The 6,819-nt window shown below is 37.5% G+C and overlaps 1 pseudogene; it reads left to right on the top strand.

The window, feature by feature from the left end:
* The first annotated feature begins 499 nt into the window (after positions 1 to 499).
* LOC101574572 lies at positions 500 to 987 on the top strand (annotated as a pseudogene).
* The last annotated feature ends 5,832 nt before the right edge of the window (positions 988 to 6,819 follow it).

Genomic DNA, 6,819 nt, shown 5'->3' with positions numbered 1-6,819 from the left:
ATTATCTATGTTGGGAGCCTAAAATTAGTTAAGCATAGTGGCACACATCTGTACTTCTAGCATGTGAGAGGGCTGAGGCAGGTGTGTCACAAGTTTGTGCTTCCCACCCCCAAAAATCAGAATGCTGGAAGAGGGGCTGGGGACAAAGGTCAGTATACCCCGGGTTCAGTTTTTAGTAACACACACACACACACACACACACAGAGAGAGAGAGAGAGAGAGAGAGAGAGAGAGAGAGAGAGAGAGAGAGAGATGGAAGTCTAAAAGAATTGACAAAAAATTAAAAATGACTGTTACTGATTACAGCAAGGCAGCAGGATAAAAGGTCATTTTATGATACAAATGTCATTTATTTTTACACACATAGCAATGAACAGTAAAAGTTGAAATTAGGAACACATTATCACTTACCTCAATATGCAAAGATGAGTGGCTTCATCTGCTGCCACCTTTCGCTCTCGTCTGCCTCAGGCCCATTGTCTTTTAGAGACCAAACTCCATGCCTTCGATTAAACTGCAGAGTTCTGATGGAGAGATATTTGAAGTTGATATTGAAATTGCCAAACAGTCTGTGACAATCAAGATCATGTTGGAAGATTTGGGAACGGATGATGAAGGAGATGATGACTCAGTTCCTCTACCAAATGTTAATGCAGCAATATTCAAAAGGTCATTCAGTGGTGTACCCACCACAAGGATGACCCCCTTCCTCCTGAGGATGATGAGAACAAAGAAAAGCAAATAGATGACATCCCTGTTTGGGACCAAGAATTCCTGAAAGTTGACCAAGGAACTTTTTAACTTATTCTGGCAACAAACTACCTAGACATCAAAGGTTTGCTTGATGTTACACGCAAGACTGTTGCCAATATAATCAAGGGGAAAACTCCTAAGCAGATTTGCAGGACTTTTAATATCAAAAATGACTTTACTGAAGAGAAGAAAGCCCAGGTATGCAAGGAGAAACAGGGATGTGAAGAGAAGTGAAATGTTGGGCCTGACACTGTAACACTATAAGGACCGTTCCAAATACTAGTTGCACTGCTCTGTTTATAATTGTTAATATTAGACAAACAATAGACAAATGCAGCAGCAAAACAATTGCATTAGTATAATATTGTCCGCATTGCACGTGTGGTTTCATTTACAGATTCTAAACCAATGGCTGAATTTCTTCTAGTCTGAGCAAAAATTGCTGGGTTTCTTTCATCTGAATAAAACTTAACTGTGGGTTCTCTGTAGAAAGTTGACATTTTGAGCTTTTCCTCTTTTTCTAAAGTGATTTCTGCATAGGTTATTGTACAGTTAACTTTAGTGAGCTTTTCAAAGTTGGCATTGAAAATAAAACTTACAAAAGTTTTCTGCAATAGAATTAACAAAATACTATCTTTATTCAGAAGTTGGAGACTAGAAAAAGGTTACTTGAAGTAACTGTTCCAAGAATGGAACAGTTAGAACGTCTGTTAGGTTGTTTAGAATGTCTTCCAGCCTCCTAGACTCAAGCAGCATCACTGGTATAGGTTAGCCTGTATGTAGCAGGACTCCCTTAGTTGGATCTGGGGACTTGTTTGATTTGTTTTTAAACTTTTAATTTTAGCTTTGAATATGTTGGCTAGAGACTCGGTAACTACCGAGTTTGTGGTTTGGGGGAGAAAAGTAACTAGGCAATTTATTAGCTTTTCAATTAAAGACAACACTTAATTCAAAAAAAGTATGCAAAGAAATGACATACACAGATAAAAATCTAACATGATCTGTACAAGAGCTATATGAAGAAAATTACAGAACTCTGATGAAAGCATTCAAACAAGAACTAAATTTATGGAAGAGGGAAAACTGGCGAGCAGCACAAAGAAAGCCTCTCTGAGATTTGGTGCCCAGATGCCGGAACAGAGCAACATGGGGAAGAGAAAAAAGAAGGGAGTGGAACCCAGGAAGGATCTGAAGTGAGACCTGAATCTCACAGGGAGAGCAAAGACAGAGATGTGAAGGAAGAAAAGGAGGTGATGGGAGGTGAGAGGTGGTGCTTCCTCCTGGAGCCTGGACTCACTGTGTGGAAAGGGCAGCTTGAACCTGCAGGTGCATGGGGACTTCTGATAACTGCAGAGGAGCCAGGGAAATGGCTCAGTAGAATAAGTGCTTCCCTGGCAAGCGCAAGGGCCTGAGTTCAATTCCTGGTTCCATCAAAAAAACAACTGAGCTATCTGGCAAGGCCCCACTTAATGGATTTAGGGGGCCTGGCCCTAGCTCAGTTCTTTAAGTGGCTGCTTCCACAAAGCTGTCAGCCTCAGGTTGCTGTAGTTCGATCCCCACAACACTCCAGCCAGCCAAACCACCCCTGAGAGCATTCAGAGCAAAAAAAAAAAAAAAAAATCCTGATAACTGCAGAGGCCTCCATGGAGGAATGCACCAGTGGAACAGAGCAGTGGATGTAGTAGACTACAGTGGCTGGTGAGTTATTTGGGTTCAGTCAACCACCAGAAGAGGGCGATTAGCCAGTAGCCATCTTGGAGAGGGGTGAGATAAGGTCAGATCTCAGAACACCTGCATTCTGGCTCCATCTAATGGCTCTGGTTCAGGAGTCAAGTTCAAGTCCGCAGGAAGTCAGGGAGCTGAGTTTAAGCCTGCAGGAGGCATACAGACTGCTGCAGGCCCAGTGAATCTGGTTCCAGCCTCACAGCCAGAAACCAACCTAAACATCAGTGGAAAGAAAGGTGCAGACTCACTGAGACTACACTATCCTACCATAAAGCTATGGCTGGCTTGCTGAGATTAAACAACTTGGATCTAGACTCTGCTTACCCACATTGCCTGCCAGTGACAGCAGGCAAACATGTTGAAGTGCAGAGGTTTTCTTTTTTTTCTTTTTTCATTTCTTCCTTTTTTTTTTTTTTTTTTTTTTTTCTGTTTTCAGTGAGCACATTTTCAGTTTTGTGATTTTTACTGTTCTGTTCTTGTTCTTATTGCTTCTTTCTCTTGCCTCCTATCTTCTTCACCACTTTCCCTAAATCTGCATGATCTTCCTTTGCCCACCAGCTTTGCTACTAAGTTTTTCCTCTTCTTCCATTTCTTTATTTTTTTCCTCCTAACTCATTTTAAATTTTCTCCCTTGAGGGCAAAATTGGCAAAGTGAGCATTTATTTACTGCATACTATTTTCTGCTTCATTTTAGAGTTTGTTATAAAACCACAAATCTACTTCATATGCTTAAAGGTTACTTTAGCTTGTCATTTTCTAGGCTGTATTTGATACTATCATTATTACTGATTATGTTACTTTAACCAACGTGACAAAATTATTCTTATCAATCGTTGTTCCTGGTACACCAAAACTGAGATTGCCTGAGAATCATAAAGAATACTATATACCAGTGCCAAAGAACCAAGGGCTGGGCCAAATAGGCAGCAACTTCTCATCCTCAAAAAGTAGAAGAGGTAGAATCCTGCAACAGACCCTAAAACCAAAAGGCAAGTTCACCTGGAAAATACCTCTGGGAAGTAGCCAATAAAGCTACTCTCCATAGTCAGTTTATTAGCATCAACCCAGGAATTAAACAAACAAACAGAAACTGAGAAGACACTTAAGACACAGCTCCAGACTGCCAGCTCACCAAAGGAAAATACAGGGAGCCACAAGGTGGGGCAATCTGAAAGCCACCCACCTGGACTCTCTAAAGTGGTAACAGTAAAAGTAACAAAGCAGGTGAATAAGGCTCTGAAAAATCAAATCAGAAATAATTTTTCAGATAACTATGGAGATGGTGAACACAGTGAAAAACATGATTAGTGACTGCAGAGCAGACACAGATAAAAAACTAGAGGATCTTAGGAAAACAATGGACACCATAAATGGCCAACATAAAAAAGCAATGGATTCCATGAAACAGATTCCAACAGATCTTTAGGCAATTAAGAACTCCACTGAAAGTGTACCATGAAAAGAAAGATTTCTTAAAAATAGTAAGGAACCACAAGAAATCAATCCAAGAGCTGCTAGATGATACCAAGGAAAATCAAATAATACTGTTTGGAGTCAATGAAACAGCATGAGATAATGCAAATGACACAAACACATGTTTACAAAAGTTGTTATAGAAAAATTCCCAAGCAAGAGAAAAGAATTTGACATACAGAAAAGTAAGGCATATAGAACTCTAACTACCCATAATAAAAAAATGTACACCAAGATATACAATAGTTAAGATTCCAGAAATTCAGTACAAGAACAGAATATTAAAAGCTATTAGAGAAAAGAAACAAATCACCTATAAATGAAAGCCCATAAGAATCACAGCATGCTTCTCAACATAAACCCTCCAGTCAAGAAAAGCATGGAGTGAAGTATTTCAAGCCTAAAAGAAAATAACCTCAAACTCAGGTTGCTGTATCCTGCAAAACTATCTTACAAAGTTAATGGAGGAATAACTTTACAGAAATCCATGACCAAAAAAAAAAAAAAAAAAAAAAAAAAAAAAAAAAAAAAAAAAATTCTAGGCAAACTCATGAACATCAAACTAGAACCCCAAAATGTTGTGTATGATATTCTAGAAAGAGATAACAAGGATTATAACTCCATGAACCCCAACAGAATGAATCTCTGACTTGAAACTATACTACAAAGTTTCTGTGATAAAAAAGCATAGCACTGGCAAAAACCAGAAAGAGACCTAAGGATCAATGGATTAGAAGATGCAAAAACCACTCCAAACACACTCAGCCACCTTATCATTGATAAAGGGTCCAAACATTCATTGGAAGAATGATAGCTTCTTTAATAACTGCTGCTCAAAAAATTGGCTTTCCATATGATGAAAAATGAAACTAGACCTATGTCTATCACCAAGCACTTAGGATCAAAATGGACTAAAGATCTAAACAGCACACAAACTGAAGCTGGAAGAGAGAATAGGAAGAAATTTTGAAGACATAGGTGTAGGCAAAGACTTTATGCATAAAATACCAGTCATACAGGAAATATTGAAAAGAATAAACCACTGGGCTCTCACCTTATTAAAAAGCTTTTGCACAGCAAAAGAAATCATGAACAGAGTGAAGAGACAACCCATAGAGTGGGAAAAATTTTAGTCAATTATTCCTTACATAAAGGACTAATATCTAGGACATACAAAAAATTAAAAAAGTATAACCCCACAAATTTAAAGCCATAATATAAATGACGTTGAGATTTTATCTCACTCCAGAAAGAATGCATATCATCAAGAATCCAACCAATAACAAATTCTGGTGAGACTATGAGGAAAAGGAATTCTTCTCCACTGTTGGTAAGAATGTAGACTGCTGCAACCACTATGGAAATCAATGTGGAGATTCCTCAAAATATTAGGACTAGAGGTCCATAAGATGCAACTATTTTCCCTTTTGGCATCGTCCCAAAAGAATTAAAAGCATCATACCACAGCAATATATGCACCCTCATGTTTATAGTGGTGCAATTTCTGCACAGCTAAATCTTGGAAACAACCCCCCAAAAAAGCTGTTTTTTATACAGTGGAGTACTACTCAGGCATAAAGAAAGTCACACTTGAGAATTTATAGCTAAATGGGTGGACTTCAAGACTAGACTCTTAAGTGAAATAAATTGGATGCATGGGTACATATAGCATGCTTTCTCTGGTGTGAGCAACTGAAAGTGTAAATAAGGACAAAAATAAATAATAGAAGTTGTGAAATAGGAAAAAAAATTGCTGAAAAAGGGAATAGGGGCAGGTGAAAATAAAGAAGGGAAATGAAAAAATGAGAAAAGGATAAAATAGAAATAAAAGCTTTGTAAATAGTGAGGGAAAGGGGTTCAGAAGGAGGAAAGGGGAATGGGGAAAAAGAGGGACCATGATATATCATGTGTAGATGCAAATTCCCTATGATAAACATCATCATTAGATATGACTAAATTGTACCAGTTAACTCAATCAACTAAATGGTATAAAAAAAAGAAAAGAACTAAATTTATAAATGGAGAGTTGTTCTACTTTCAGTTAGGCTTTTTACTGTCAAAATGTTGATTCTTCCAAATTTAATCTACACATTCAGTATAATTCCAGTTAAAATCCCAGGAAGTTATATTACGACTATTAACAACCTGATTAGAAACTTTGCAGGGAGAATGGAAAGATGCAGAATATTTAACAGAATTGAAGGATACAGAGCGGGAGGATTGTACAACCTAATTTAAGTACTTACTAGAAAGCTACAATAATTAAATGGGGTAGCACCGCTGGAAGAATAGACAAACCAGTGGAACAGAACAGACAGTCCTGGCTACAATCAAATGGCCTTTGATAAAAGACCAAAGGCAACAAAATGGAGCAAACACAAATCTCTTCTGGAGAAAATGGTGGAACAATTGGATGTCCACATATAAAAAATTAACTGAAACAGACTTTCCTAAAAATTCACTCAGAATGGACTATAGAGCAAAGTTTACAACACAAACTCATTAAATTCTTAGAGGAAGTCAGGGAAAAAATTCTTGACAACTTTGGCCATGGTGATAACTTTCAGCATACAATACCAGAGGTACTACCTGTGTAAGAAATAGTTGATAAAATAACTGCATTAAAAGGAAACCTTTTGCTCTGTGACAAACACTATAAAGAGAATCAGAAGAAAAGCCACAGATTAAGAAAAACATTTGCAAAAGGACTATTGTTAAAAATATACAAAGAACTATTAAAACTCCACAATAAGAAAATGAACAGCCTGATTTAAAATGCCCAAAATTTTAAAAATAAATAAATAAAATGGACAAAAATCCTGACCAAACATCTCATTGAAGAAAATATACAATGTCCAAAAAATGACA

Source organism: Octodon degus, unplaced genomic scaffold, assembly GCF_000260255.1.
Source record: "Octodon degus isolate 3935 unplaced genomic scaffold, OctDeg1.0 scaffold00010, whole genome shotgun sequence".
Taxonomy (NCBI): Eukaryota; Metazoa; Chordata; class Mammalia; order Rodentia; family Octodontidae; genus Octodon; species Octodon degus.
Note: the sequence above shows the minus strand (reverse complement) of the source record. Positions and strands in the feature narration are given on the sequence as shown.